Source organism: Uloborus diversus, chromosome 7, assembly GCF_026930045.1.
Source record: "Uloborus diversus isolate 005 chromosome 7, Udiv.v.3.1, whole genome shotgun sequence".
NCBI lineage: Eukaryota > Metazoa > Arthropoda > Arachnida > Araneae > Uloboridae > Uloborus > Uloborus diversus.
In genome coordinates this window covers 7,965,170-7,981,420 of record NC_072737.1, presented here as the reverse complement: position 1 = coordinate 7,981,420, position 16,251 = coordinate 7,965,170, and the positions used below count along the sequence as shown (strand labels likewise).

At 34.7% G+C, this 16,251-nt stretch overlaps 1 pseudogene; it reads right to left on the bottom strand.

The window, feature by feature from the left end:
• The window catches only part of LOC129226217 (zinc finger protein 271-like), an 87,755-nt pseudogene extending 71,938 nt beyond the window's left edge, over positions 1 to 15,817 (bottom strand).
• Between the last annotated feature and the right edge of the window lie 434 nt (positions 15,818 to 16,251).

Here is a 16,251-nt window from a genome sequence, read left to right as displayed (position 1 = left end):
TTCCAATGTTTGTTAAAAAAAAAATTTTTTTTTCGACTAATAATGAAATCATTTGGAATTGAGTTGTGTACATAAGTAAATATTTTTACTATTTTTTAATAGTTAAAATGCTGTATTCCTTCGTTAAAACCTAAGTTCTTGATTAGAGAATAGCTCAATATGACTGGTTGTTTAAAGGTTCCAATTTGTTTTACATAAATATGTCCATTATTTATATAAGTAAAACTGCATTACTTCTATACTTTCACAATTACTTGTTATTCTCACAGCAACAATTAGCTGCTTGAAAATTCAGTTCAAAATTATTTCCAAATAAACTTTTTTAGTTTTATGATGATTAGATATTTCTTTACGAGTGGTTTTAATAATTTCTTAGAATTCTTATGTTAACAGGATACTGGAAGTAAAGCATTTGTTTTAGTTTTCCTATAATATTTCTCGGTAGATAATTTAATATACTATTTTTACTAAAAAAAGAAACTTATTATTTTCAAAATATATTTTTTTAATTAACAGCTTAAAATGTTTTAAACACTGCATTTTATTTAATGTACAATGGTTTTCAGGTAGGGTAAAGGAAGAAAACCAATATCCATGGTAACGTAAATCAGGGAAATTCAGTGAACTTAATCAGGGAAATCAGGGAAAAGTCAGGGAACTTTTTTTCGCCGTTCCTGTCGCCACCCTGTTATCGGTTCCTTTTTATGTTTTCAAATGCAAAAGTAGAACTTGTAATGCTACAAAAATAACAGAAGTCAATAATAAATAAACCAAATAGTTTTATTTAACCAAAATATTAATCGAAGTGCTCACTTCCCAATATCATTGTGGATCGACAAACGATGACGTCATTTGCTAGTTGGATGGCCTTCCTATCTCGAAGGCCTCGGACCGAGTCAGTATTAGAATATTTTTGTGGTTTTAATATTTTGCTCAATACTTTGAACAATTCTATTCGTTAATCATATTGTGTGCTCTAGCAGTGATAATAGTTTAAGGACCTCGTGTTATCAATTTAAAATAAAGCCTATTGGATTAGCTGTATCCAGATGCATTTAGCACCGCTGGTCATATGTAAGTGTTGTTGAATATCTTTGTACATGTTAATACAAATGTATTTTCCTTGTTAATATGCATTTGATAGAATTCCGATGATAGTTTATTTAGAATTTATACAACTAATATAGAGTTATTTTTTATTGCTCTTACGCATTCTTGAAAGTTAATACACTAAATGCCATTTCGTATCTATACCGAAGATTATCGTGGTGTGCGAGCAACATAGGAAAAATCACTCTTTTGGGGGGGGGGGGGATTCGCTTCACAGTTTGGAATACTGAAAGTAACTATTTTAAATCTCTAAATAAAGGTGTATTGTTGATCTTTAATATATACAATGAAAGTTTTGGCTACAATAAGTACTTAATTTAATTTATTAAGATCTTATCCAACAACTTATTTGAGATTATTGCAAGTTTCTTGGAAAAACAGTTCGGGTAAAACGAACTGATTGATATATGCTTAAGTAATAATGATTATGTACTAAAAATCTACGTTGCGATTCCAATGAGTGAAAAATTTGGATATCATTGGGGGGGGGGGGCGGAATGTAGCATCTGAACCAAAAATTCTTCACGTGCATGTCAATGATTCTGTTTTTAAACACAATAGATATGCGGTACTCTCTATCAGGTATATTATTATATGATAACGTCAACCTGCTTTTAATAGCATTTTATTTGACATATTCTGCAAATAAAAATATCATATTTTTCATGTATGTTTTTCCATGGCACCCCAGACAATGTACGACGAAGGGAATATCGAACAGTATCAGCAGGGATAATTGGTGTCCTATTCAAATCCATCAATTTTTCTGCTAGTACTATTTGATTAATTTGACTCATCTGAAGTTGATATAAAAAGTTTTGGTCAGCAAATGGATGCTTGGTATGTTAGGTAAGTTCTCTCTCCAGATGTTAATTTAAAAAATCTTTGAGTAACAAATGCAAATAAAAAAAAGTAATATTTTTAGAACAGTTAACTATATCTGTATTATATATCATTTTAAAGAACTAAATTTTTAATGAAACGAAAAGTCAATACTTGACATATTTTTTTAAATATTTTTTTAAAATAAAATCTTTTTATATAAATACGGGAAAGTGAGAAATGGAAAAAATATCGCAATGAAAAAATAAGGAACGTAAATTCTGTTAAAACACAGAAAGATCGTAAATGAACGGAAAAATAAGAAATGGAATTTTCGTTCAGTCACGAGAAATTTATAAACGGAAAACTACAACTACGGAGAAATAAGAAATGGAACTTCTGTTAAATCACGGAAAGTCATTGAACGGAAACGTAATATTTACGGCAACTTTGCTGCCGGTACTTTCTCCGTTATTTTCAGGAAATTTTTTTAACAGTGTAGAATAAAGTATTTTGTCATCTACAGTACCAAACTCCTATTTTAACACTAGTATTAGGACTCAATTTACGCGGCTTCTATTTACGCGGCATTTTCGTGGAACGTAACCCCCGCGTAAAACGAGGGTATACTGCATAAAACTTTTCTTCCTTTTTATAAGTTCATCAGTCTTGTTTTTTCCTTTTTTCTTTCTTTTTCTTTTTAAAATTAGAACTTGATATAGAAATTTGAAGAAATACTTATATGGACGTCAAAGATTATTCAAAATATGCAAATTACTCTTGAGGGGCGGCACATTAGGTCTATGCACAGGGGCGGCCGACACCCTAGGATCGGCCCTGTAAATTTCATTCAACTATGATGCTTCCTTCATGGTGTTGCAATTTTCACAAACAGGAGTGTATATTGCCAACCCCATTCTTCTGCTGGAAGTTTAAAATCTAACCAAGTTTGAATAAAAGTTTGTGTATAAGCAAGTAATAGCAAAAATGTCTCTAAAGTAAAATTTTGGTTTAGCAAAACTTCCACTAACTTCAGACGCCGCTCGTCAACATCTTTTTAGGGTTTACCACCAGATTCAAACTTGGTTAGGTTTTAAACTTCCCCCAGAAGAGTCGGGTTGTCAATTTACTTCAAGCAACTGACTGACACCTAAGCCCATAACAATTACCCTTGCTCCAAATGAACTTCTCCTACTAATAATCTTGCAGTTGTAAAACATTGTGTGTTACAAAGCTGTAGCTGTCGTAAAGCTGGGTTCGATTGCACGTCTATTTGTGGACACTGTAGTGGAATGAACTGTAACAATATTTTCCGACCAAACCAACGAAATATTAGAAGATGATCCCTTATGAAAGACTAAAAAATAATAACCAAATGTAATATTAAACATTAATAATATCCGCTGCGAGGAAATAATCAGTTGAAATATACTACAGTGAAACCTGTGAATGTTGACCACTTGCGGTGCACTATTTTAGTGGTCAATTTATAGAGGTTAATTCATATGATATAGGACTAATTCTGTTCCCGAAAAAAGCAGTCAACTTAGACAGGTGATTAACTTACAAGGGTGGTCAACTCTTGACAGGTTTTATTGATTCCTGATTTATTTAATGCAGGACTTAAATAGTTAGCCAAACATTGACATTATTTTGTAGACTACTATCGGTGACACAAACGAACTATAAACTCTTGTGACAAAAAATTGTACAATGGGTAGTAAAACTTAAAGTGAACGTCATTATATTGTTTCTCCATTTCAACTAAATGACCGTCATTACATTATTACCTATAAATTTTGTCCAAACGTTTCTTCCCAAGACGTATAGTTAAAAAACTATAATTTGTTGAAGTTACTTTTTGTTTGTTGGCTGGAATGATAAGCCAACCCATATATACCCATTTTACCCCATTTTCAATATATGTGATTAAAAATAGAAAAAATTATTTTTTTTCTTCACTGTAAGTTGAAGCAGCAATAAAAATATCCAACTAAAGATATTATGACACAGTAATAAAAATTCCTCAAAAATCAGGAGCTGGAGATAGAAGTTTAAGCAGACAAAATGCGGCTTGAATTTATCGACTTAAATTTAAAGTCTTACCACTCACTAAAAAATAATCTATTGAAAAAATATATTTTGTGATATAGAATTCAGAACAGCCAAGTATAATAAACAACTCAAAAAAATGCAAATTTAATTTTAAAAAACTGACTTTTTAAACCATATATTTTGACTACCCATTTTACCCCACTACCCATTTTACCCCACCTGACCCTACTTGATGCTTATTTTGTTAAATGCAACCTGTTTATCAGAAACCTATTTCTAAATATTTGGCTCCTAATTTGTAACATTGTCATTAATCGCACTCTTCGAGTTGTAACATTTAAAAAGAACGGGCCACACAGATCAGCTTACCGGGCCGGATGTGTCCCGAGTGCCGTAGGTTGGGCACCACTGGTTTATAATATTGTTAAGAATGAAATAAAACAAGCTGATGTGTTCATCACATGACTTCCTTTTACACCAATTTAATGTTATTTTCCCATTATTGCAATTTTAATGTGATTCAAGAGTTAACTCTCTAAAAATCACCAACAATCGCCACATTGAAACCAAATTTAAAAAAAAAAAAAATCGCCAAATTTGGCGCCAAGTTGGCGACAAAACATGACGAGCAAAAGACTGGAGATATATCGCCAAGTGCCGGCCAAATTATAACACCACTTGAGTTTGCATCGAAATTAACAATGATTTCTACCCAAAAAGGGGCAAAAGACCCCTTTAGAAACACCCGAATGCAACCAAAAGGGGAGGTGCACAACTAAAGCCCACTAGGAGTCTACGTACCAAGTTTCAACTTTCTAGGACATACCGTTCTTGAGTTATGCAACACATACGCACATACGCACATACATACGTACATACAGATGTCACGAGAAAACTCGTTGTAATTAACTCGGGGATCGTCAAAATGGATATTTCGGGCGTCTATACGTTCTTGGGTACATATATACGTGTGGTCGGATCGAAAAAAAAAAAACTCAACATTCATTTTTGAGTGAGAAAAAATGGAAATTAAGGTTGATTTTTGAGTAAAAATTTTTTCGCGAATACAATACTTCCTTTTTTGTAAAAGGAAGTAAAAAGGAACTCCCCGGCAACATCATTGATTTTTGAGCTGTAAACGTAAAATCATACTACTGCTTTTGCAATGTTTAGGAAGGGTCTGGGGGGGGGAGCAAGAGGGGATCGGGAATTTGGGTTTTTTAGTGTATAGTTTAAATACTAACATCCTGCAAAAATTCAGCTTTCCCTAAATTAGTTACGACACAAAAAACGAATAAACATAGTACTGCTCTTGCAAAGTTTCGGAGGGTGTGGGGAGAAAGGCAAGAGGGGTGGAGGTCGGGACTTTGTGTTTTTTTAGTATTCACTTTATGGTGCTAACATCCTGCAAAAATTCAGCTTTCTCTTAATTAGTTACGACACGAAAATGTTATAATCATAGCACTGCTCTTGCAATGTTTCGGAGGGGGGAGGGGGAAAGCAAGATGGGTGAGGGTCTGCGTTTTTTTAGTGTATACTTGGTGTGCTAACATCCTGCAAAAATTCAGCTTTCCCTAAATTAGTTACGACACAAAAAACGAATAAACATAGTACTGCTCTTGCAATGTTACGGAGGGGGTGGGGAGAAAAGCAAGAGGGGTGGGGGTCGGGACTTTGTGTTTTTTTAGTGTATCCTTTAAGCATTAACATCCTGCATAAATTCAGCTTTCTCTTAATTAGTTACGACACGAAAATGTTATAATCATAGCACTGCTCTTGCAATGTTTCGGGGGGGGGGGGGAGGGGGAAAGCAAGAGGGGTGAGGGTCGGGACTTTGCATTTTTTTAGTGTATACTTGGTGTGTTAACATCCTGCAAAGATTCAGCTTTCCCTAAATTAGTTGCGACCAGGGAGGTTAAAGGGGAGGAGATAAATCTTTACTATGTAGAAGTGGCAACGTTCGTTCACTTTTTCCAGAGGGCGCTGTATGTGCACCGCTCCCGACAATCGCAGCAGATCAATGTAAATATGCTAAGTTTCTCATTTTTTTACAGGCAGCTATTAAAGCAAAGAAAGAAAAAAACTACTGGAAATTGGTTGTAATAAGGGGCCAGTATAGTGGACGATGTACGGTTTCGTCCACAGGAAGTTAGCGCAGTATTTTGATGAAAAAATTTATTTTATTTTTCATAACCAATTTGCCGAATTCGTCTGTTATTAATATTGTGCTGTGCGATGTTTTATTTATTACGAGTTGGAATTTTTCTATTCCTGTAAATAATTGACGAAATGAGAATAGTAAAATTATTTACGTAAATAAATTTTTTTAATTAGCTGTAAATTTCGTGACGTTTTTCGAGAACTAATTAAAGCGAAAAAAAATTTTACTTTCACGACCTTTAACAGATAAAAATAAATGTTAATGTTCTATTTACTTAACTTCAAGCTGATATTGATTATAATAATTTACTCACTGCTTAAACAGAATTGTTATCATTATTTTTTTATTATTGAATTTTTTTCGACAACCAAATGGAAAAAAAATCGAGAAACCTTATTTATTCAAAAATTTATACCTTGGAACGCTTTTTTGAGATAGTTTGTGGGGTTTTCTGTTGAAATAATCATGTTTTTAAAAATTACAATTTACTCTTTTTGTACATGTATTTTTAAATGAAAAAGGTTTCCCGATTTTTTTCGATTTGGTTGTAGAAAAAAGGCAATAATAATAAAAAAAAATAATGATAACAATTATGTCTAAGCAGTGAGTAAATACATGAATAAAATGATTATAATCAATATCAGCTTGAAGTTAAGTAAATAGAACATTAACATTTATTTTTTTTTCTGTTAAAGGTCGTGAAAGCAAAATAATTTTTCGCTTTAAGTAGTTCTCGAAAAATGTCACGAAATTTACAGCTAATTAAAAAAATATATTTACGTAAATAATTCTACTACATTCTCATTTCGTCAATTATTTACAGGAATAGAAAAATTCCAACTCGTAATAAATAAAACATCGCACAGCGCAATATTAATAGCAGACGAATTCGGCAAGTTGGTTATGAAAAATAAAATAAATTTTTTCATCAAAATACTGCGCTAACTTCCTGTGGACGAAAGCCGTACATTGTCAACTATACTGGCCCCTTATTACAACCAATTTCCAGTAGTTTTTTTCTTTCTTTGCTTTAATAGCTGCCTCTAAAAAAATGAGAAACTTAGCATCATTTACATTGATTTGCTGTGATTGACGGGAGCGGTTCGCCGACAGCGCCCTCTAAAAAAGTGAACAATCGTTGCCACTTTTACACTAGCAATCCCGTAGGACATTTCTCTCCTTCTTCCTACTCCGTGGTTGCGACAAAGCCTTCTTTTACCTTTATTGACTTGGCTAGTAGGGGAATGTGAGGCAATGTGAAATGATGAAACATTTACTCCGCTTTTAGCGCCATCTACTTAATAATATTTTAACTAGGCAGTAACATATGTAGTCTATTCAAGTCAGGGGCGGATACAGGATTTCATTTTTTTTTTGGGGGGGGGGGTCATGTTCAAGAACGTAGTCTTACGTACAACAATTTTCTTTTGCCAACCCCCCCCCCTTAAAAACTTCTAATATACACACAAAATTCATTGAAATAATAAAAGCTCTTCAAATATGCTTACAAAAATCATCGAAATCATCGATAGAAATCATCTTTAAAGTTTTCTTTTAAAATAATATTTCAGTTTTTGAATGTAAGTCAAAATGTTGGAAACGACAACTCAAAGTTTTCGGAAATTTCTGATCACAAAACCCCTGGTTGATTAAATATTTGCCTAATACTCGACACATAACCATCTTAGGTTATGAATTCGCATGATACTCGACACATTCATCTTGTATGCAGAAAAAAAACATCACTTAAAATAATAGTAAAACATCAGTTAAAATTTGCGTAAAAAATGCGGCAAGAATCTAATTGAAAATTAAATATTCTATAAATATAATTCAGAATTGATAAATTACCCACCGACTGATTAATTCTAATTGTAGAAAATCGGTGGTTGACGAAGACGTCGCAGTCTCAGAGTCTGATACAGGAACTCCAGATATGTTTCCATCGGTTTTGGATTCATCAGTTGTTTCAACTTACCAAAAAAAAATATCATACTATTATTTCACGGTTTTTACAAGAGGAATCCTAGAGGTCAAACTAAGACTGATTCGAAATTTTCAAAAATCTGGGGTTGCCGTTTCCAAAAATTTAGGGTTGACAACACATTCTAAAACTGAAAATTATTTAAAAAAAAATAATAATAATTTGAATTTTTGGCATCTTGAATTCAAATTATGTTTTTCGCAATCACGAGCGTGTGTGTGTATGAATGCGCGTGTGTGTTTGTGTAGGCGCATGTGTGTGGGTGCGTGTATGTGTGTATGTATGCATGTTTGTGCGTGTTGTGTATGGAGTGCTGTGTGTGTACGCGCGTGTGTGTGTAGGCGTTCGTGAGTGTATGTATGTAGGCATATGTGTTTGTGTCTGTGTGCAGGCATGAGTGTGTGTATGTGTGTGTGTAGGAGTGTGTGTTTGTGCGCAGACATAAGTGTATGTAAGCGTGTGTATGTAGGCGTGTGTGTATGCGTGTGTGTGTGTGTGTAGGATATGGACGCAATCTGGAGACGGTTTTCGCAAGAGAAGCAGCATAGTGAGACCGGTCGACGCGACGGTGGTGCTGGCAGAGGGAGGTGGTGGGAAAATAAAATGATAGGAACGCCAAAAACAGTCAAGTGAGAACAATAAGCAATCGTGATTGCTCAAAAAAAAATGAGAGAGAGATTGCACTGCTTTGTCACCCGAACGCTTCATTGTTTTTATTATAGGTCTGGGATTCCCAAAGTGGGTGCCGGGACACCCTGGGTTGCCGCAAGGAGGGGCGAGAGGTGCTACGAGCTGTCCATATTTTCAATATGTGTGTACAATAGGGAAGTCGCAACCTATCAAATGTTCATATTTTGGCTATTGGATATTGTTAATTGACCCTCAAAACTAAAAAATTCACCATCGCCGAATTTTAAAACACCGTGGTTGATTTCTAATGAATTTTTAAAAATCCACGCGCAAAAGTGCGCGCTTCTGAAACGTCACGAGCCTACGTCACAGGGCGCGAATGGGCAGCCTTCCGCCGAAGAGCCCTTTTTTTCGCTAGGGACATTTTGAGCGCGCTGATATTTTTATTTTTTAGAAATTCAATAATCCTTTTGACCACACTATGGAGGCCGGATTCGTTAAAGCACAATCTAAATAATCTTCCTCATGTAACATCAATGATGATATTCGAATATTTCCGAGAGCATGAGAGGTTTAATGTTCCAGAAACGCGAGGAGTTAAATGCGAGGAGATAAGCCTTTTACGTTTCGTCTTCGAAGTCGAATGCGTGACCTTCGGCTTCTCCCCTATCGGAAGAGCGCATGACGTCACTTCCTCTGCCATTTGACGTCACAAGCGCTTGAACTTTAAAAATTAATTTTAAAAAAACTACCTATCGTACCACAAAAATGTTTTCACCTATGATGTTCATATATGTTACTCTATAATATAAAAATAAAATTGAAAAATCGAAAACTTCCCTATTGAAATAGATTAAGGTTCCGTAAACAAATTGTAAATCGTCAAAGGAGGCCGTGAGTCGGAAAAAATTGGGAACCCCTGTTATATGTAGTTCTTTTCTAACAAAAGCGGCTTTTCCCCACAGGGCTTCCATCCAATACTGTGGGCTAGTTTGCGAGAACCTTTGTATAATGAGGTTTTTGCGTTAACACCATACTCAAATTTTACATTTCTTGCACGATACTAAATACAAAACAACGATTTAAACTAATTAACTATTTACAGCACTTTTAAAAATTTACTCAGCACGACAAAAATACGAAACTATCTAAAAATTGCAACAGAAAGAAATTATAATTTACAGAGACTTTACATAAAAAAAACATTCACACACTCAAGTGTTTTATCGGTTAAAGCCATCCCTTACAGCTACAGTTTTACAATAACTATTGTCGATTAAATTTGTTGCATAAAAAGCGATTGGGCGTCAGACACTTCTTTGTTATTTTTCATTATTCTGGCTCCTGAACACAGCGCCGCGGACAAACTGTTTTATGTCTACATATTTTAAATATACATAAACCTGAAATAGAAAAAAAACAGGTAAGGCCCCCCTCCCCCCATAAAAAACGAGCTGATGTGTGCATCACATGACTTCCTTTTACTCCAATTTAATGTCATTTCCCCATTACTGGCAATTTTAATGTGATTCAATAGTTGAACCAAATGTAAAACCAAAAAGGTTTTTTATCATCCTTATCGTAAATAGGTGTGAATAAGGGCTGCAAATTCAGAAATTGTTTTATACCTGTGTACAGTAATTTTATTCATTTTAGTGAAAGTATCCTCATATAATTATAATAGCGAATGATCGAGTAATGCTGAGGTCATCAACAATGAAACTCGCGCCACGACATGATCATTTAATAATATTTTTTGGTAATGTTTGACGCGCAAGGAAATGCTTTATTTTGACAGGGCTGAGCTGGATCCGGTAACTTGACTGTTTTACTGTCATTACTGTCATTTTAGGAGAATGAAGAAACGTAAGAATGCTCAACAATGAAATCTGCTGGAGTTTAGGGTTAATCCACTGAAGTTAGGGTTAAAATGTCAACTATCAAAATATCACAAACAGGTAATTATTTCGTTCAAATATAGAAGCAATTTTCAACCGTAGTCACTTATATTCACGAAAATGTAAGCATTTCTTTCAAAAATACAGTGACCTCTCACTTATACGCGACCAAAGGGGACAACGAAATTTTCGCGCACAAGTGAGATTCGCGCATAAGTGAAAAACCCCAAAAATAAGCTTAAATACAGTAAGTTATCAACTGTTATAGTAATACTAACAGTACACTACTCATGCTAATGAATAAATACGCACATAATTTCCATTTATGCATTGTAATTTAATAAAAATGTAAAATTTGAAGTTGCACGTTTTGTCTTTTTTATGCACTGTACAGTACGTAAGCGAATTCCACAAAACCTAAAAACTGTCGCGTGATCAGTGTCATAGTCTGTGAGGATATAAAAGATCCTCGATAGGCTATGTCAATGCTTTCCGCTTCACCACGACTTTTAGGAAGGTCAACCTTTTCGCATGTAACCCGTTCTCCCCTCTCGATGTCGATCACAAGACTAACTTCACCCCCAATCGCACTTGCGCGAAAAAAACGCGTTCTTGGAACCATTTTGAACATTGGAATAAAGGTGTGTGAAAGCATTCCAAGAGACATCAAGAACGGTACAAATCTTCCCATAAGCAAAGCGTGAATAGGCGCTTTAACTAAAACTTGAAAACATTTTATCGCGCATAAGTGAAATGTGCATTTTAGGTTTCGCGTATAAATGAACAAGAGTTAACATTGTTTTCCTATATCGCTGGCCGGGTCCGTGAGAAAAACGCGCATAAGTGAAAAACGCGTATAACAGAGGTCGCGTATAAGCGAGAGATCACTGTATAAACATTTTTTGCAGGTTTTTGGCTTATAACGTGCAGTTTTTCATCCCGGCTAATCAAACTTTCAGAAAACTTGACAGCAAACAAGAGAAGTATGATACTAAAATTTGAAATTAAAATAATGAAATAGGAACATTTAAAGCAGTTAATTTTTCACTGTGCATGCGCGAAAGGTAGCAGTTAATAACTTTCATAATTTAACAAGAAGTTCCGTCTAGAAATAAACGAGCCTACTTTCCCGTATACCCATACTATACTTTCTAGTTCCTGATCAATATTCCCAAAAATAGCTAAAATCGCAAATTGTTTCAAACATATTTTAAAAATATTTTAAGAGCTGATTCCTAGGAATAAAATATTCCTCACTCATCAAAAAAAAAAAAAAAATAAATAAAATAAAAAACGAATAAAATAGAAGCACCTTGTAAACAAAGCAGCTAATGCACTTTTTTCCATTAAAAAAATCTTTAACAGCTTTCAAAACGAAAAAATAATAATTAAAATTAATAAGCTCATTGAAATAAATACATCAATAAAATGTCAACTTAAAGAAATAATTTTCATTGTCAAAAAAAAAATCGTCTGCGCATATCTTTATGTAGAAACATAAATGACTTCGAGTTTATTCGCCGAAAACTGAATACATAAATTAAAACATTAGCGTGAAAATAAAAACAAGTCATAACAACAATAATTATTTCGCAGTTAAAACCATAGCTGCGGAGTCGGAGTCAATCTCATTTTGAGATAAAGGAGTCGGAGTCGAATATCTAAGAATCGGAGTCAGTCATTTGTCCTCCGTGTATAAATTTTTACCAAAGCTACCAAGTCAGAGTCGAAGTCGGGGAGTCGGTGTCCGATTAATTGTCGGACACAGGAGTCGAGTCGGAGTCAGGTACCCCTAAATTCTCGGAGTCGGAGTCTGGATTCTGGTGTCAAGAGCTATTTCCAACAGAATTTGTTTGAAGTAAATCCGCCTTCAAGTACGGAATCTACATTGACTTTCAGTTTCCCCGTAGGCGCTAATGTTAAGGGATTTGAACTGTTCAAAATTGAACGGAAAATTGTTTAAATCAAAAAGATATTTTATATACAAGTTTTTCATCAAAAGCATTTTCCTACTAAGTTTGTTTGAAGCAAATTCGCTTCACAGTTTGGAATTGCCTTGAATTTCCCCGTAGGCGCTAATGTTAAGTTTTTTTTTGAACTGTTCAAAATTGAACAAAAAAGTTCTAACCAAAAAGTGAAATATGGGAATGAGGTGTCCTCGCCGAGATCTTTCGAACAAAAAAAAGTTTTTTCGAATTGGACTATTCATTCAAAAAGTTATTAGGGGGGGGGGGGGGGACAGACAGACAGACAGACAGACAGACAGACAGACCGACTGACATTTTCCCCCATCTCAATACCCTACTTTCCAATTTTTAATTTTTCGATATTTATTTAATTATTTTATTTATTTTTGACTTTTTTTTTTCTGCAATATTTTTAAGATGCATTAAGCCTTCTTTCATGCTTTTTTCTGCTTTTTCTGATTTTTACTGGGAAAGTAGGCTAAAAACTGCGTAGAGGCATAAATTATTATTATAGTCTGGTACACGTGAACTGTGATTATCGCTATATCAGATTGAAGATACATTAAGTAAATTAAAATTTTGCCGGGACCAAACAAAATATCGTTGTTATGGTGTTATCCTAGAAGCGGGTGACTATGGTACAGTTTTAGTACATTTCTGACTGTAATTACTCAACATTCATTCGAAAAAAATGAAGTTGCGTTGTTATTATAGTTTAGGACCTTGGCTTTCAATTCCGACATTAAAATAATATGAAACTTTACCAACAACCCCTCCAGAGCAGTTTTTCTTTGTACTATTCTCACCCTCTCATTGCGGGTGAGGATGGTACAGCACATGTTTCAACGTTTTCATATAGGTTTTGGTGGTTTGTACCATACCCTACATCTCTTACGCTTTAATGGGAGATTTGTAGATGTAAGTTATGCTGAAAATTGAACTTTGGAAAATTAAGTCATCACATAAAATCGAGATAAAACAAAGGCTTTGTTTTCTTCATAATTTTTGAAGATGGTTAACAAATCTTATCAACTTTTTCATGCCACTGCCAAAACTTACCTCGCTTCAACATTGTTGAAACTTCAAACTCACTTGCATCTACACCCGTGATTTTTCCTGGGTACTTTTTCCCCTGATTACCCAAGTCACACTCCAAAATTTTTACTAATTACTGTACCACACTCACCCTCTAAATTGTAAACTTTACACATTTGTAACTGTAGCAACATCAAAATATTTTATTTTTGAATGAAAATTGGAGGTACCTTACTTCATGTAATATGAAACCGAAAGGTACATACGAAATTGTGATTCCTTCTGCACTAAAAGTCCACCAACACGAATTTCCGAGCTACCTACAAACACTTAGCACCAATTGCTCACAATAAATAAATTCACAATCACCAAGTTATTCAACTGGCGGGTCGTTTTGACAGTGATAGCAACTCTCTCATCACCAGAGAAGGTTGCACAATAGTTCCTATTGAAACTGAGCTAGCCCAGAATGCACTACGAACGCTTATTACGCCAAAACTGAGGTTTGTGTCATTCTCACCCTCCAAACTATTCTCACCCGCTTTTACGATATATCTCCTTTTCGCTGACACAAAATTTTCTCTCCCCCCCCCCACTCCCCCCGTTTTCAGTTTTAGTTTTACCTTTTGAAGTATTAAAACGGGAGAAAAGTGTCGATAAAAAAGGAGCAAACCTTTGTTAAAGGCATGTGTATTGTTATCGACAGACACAGGTTTCACAGTATTTCACGCTGTTAGGATCGACTGCTAGTGCTGAATCTACAACTTTTCTGAGACATAGTAAAAAGTTGAAACCACTACCTTGACAAATCTTTCTTCTTCTTGGTTTTAAATAAAATTTCAGCCAATAATAATAATAATAATAATAATTATAATAATAATAACACCAAATACTGTGAATTTGCCAACCGGGACAAAGGTTTGGCTTGTTTCCCCCTAGATCCGGCGCTGTCTTAACCATCTTCTTAAATGATGAAAATTAATAAACTACAGATCATTGATGATTTAAATTTTCTATAAATGAAAGAAAGTTTTAGATGTAGAGAGAGAAACAAACAGCGATCAATGTATTTATTAGGAAAAAAAGAAGGAAAGACCTATCTTCAAATTCTACAAAAAATAACTTACCTTGTATTTTTCGAAGAGTAGACATTCAGTATCGACACTATCAAATAAAATAAAGGCAATTTTGGAGCATACACTTCCAAAGTTCCCCTACTCTTCCTAAACTATCACTTATTTTCTTTTTTCTTTCGTGCAGCGGTCCCGCTGTACCTTCCACTTCTGCTCTGTATCAAGACCTGCAAAATATTAATGTTGTTTCAATTTATTGTTGACTAGCTGTACCCGACGCGCGTTGCTACGCCAACAAAAAAATACATCATTATACTGATTTTCATGACAATCGGTTGAACGGGGCAGAAGTTGCTACTCTGCAGTGCCACCTGGTGAAGAGTGGCTTCAATGAGCATATTATGCACCTTCTCCGTGGAAAAATGCATATATATAGCAATTTTCATAATAATCGGTCCAGGTATCAAGTGAAGCCTCAAATTTTGTACTCACGCAGTTTGCAAGATCAATCCATCGCTAAAAATATCAAATAGAAAAAGTTTTAAATCCCTCCGTTGCATGAAAACAATAAAGAAAGAATTTATTTGTTCAAACTCAAGAAAAATGGCAACAGCTAACTTCTTATCAATGAGATCTTTCACGCGAATTAATTTCTGCAGCCGATCATTTTGTTCGTATTTATCCAATGCATTGTGACCTAAATCGGAATAAAAAAGGAACTATCGATCGGATTTTTTTCGAACTGGTCTATAAACATTCCCAGTACCAAAAATAACAAACGGTGAAAGTTTCAGCCAAATCTGCCGTGTAGTTTTTGAGTTCATGGATGACATACAGACAAACATTCATTTTTATATATATAGATTGATAACATGTACAGGCATTATTCATAACATTACGGTGTTCGTAACAAAAATTTCCGACTTACCACACATGCCGAATTTGATGTCAATAATCATCCAAATTCCGTTTTTCAGCGCCGTATCTTTGCAGTCTTTTCTTTTTTTGTCTATTAAGCAAGGATATTTCCTCACTTCTTCCAAAGAAATTTCCATGTCCACCGAATTACTGCCGATAGCCATTGGTGAATGTTTACAACTCGAAGACGAGTTCCTATTGGTTGTTAGAAAACGGAATCCGCGGCCAGAAACAGACGCAGTTAAAATAGGGAAGTTTTCGATTTTTCAATTTTATTTTTATATGATAGAGTAACATGTATGAACATCATAGGTGAAAAAATTTTTGCGATACGATAAGTAGCTTTTTTTTAAATTAATTTTTAAAGTTCAAGCGATTGTGACGTCAAATGGCACAGGAAGTGACGTCATGCGCTCTCCCGCCGCGGGAGAAGCCGAAGGACGTGCAGTTGGCTTCGAAGACGAAACGTCAGGCTTACCTCCTCGCATTTAACTCCTCGCGTTTCTGCAGCATCAAACCTCTCATCCTCTCGGAAATATTCGAATACCATCATTGATGTCACTTGGGGAGGATTACTAGATTGTGCTTTAAAGAATCC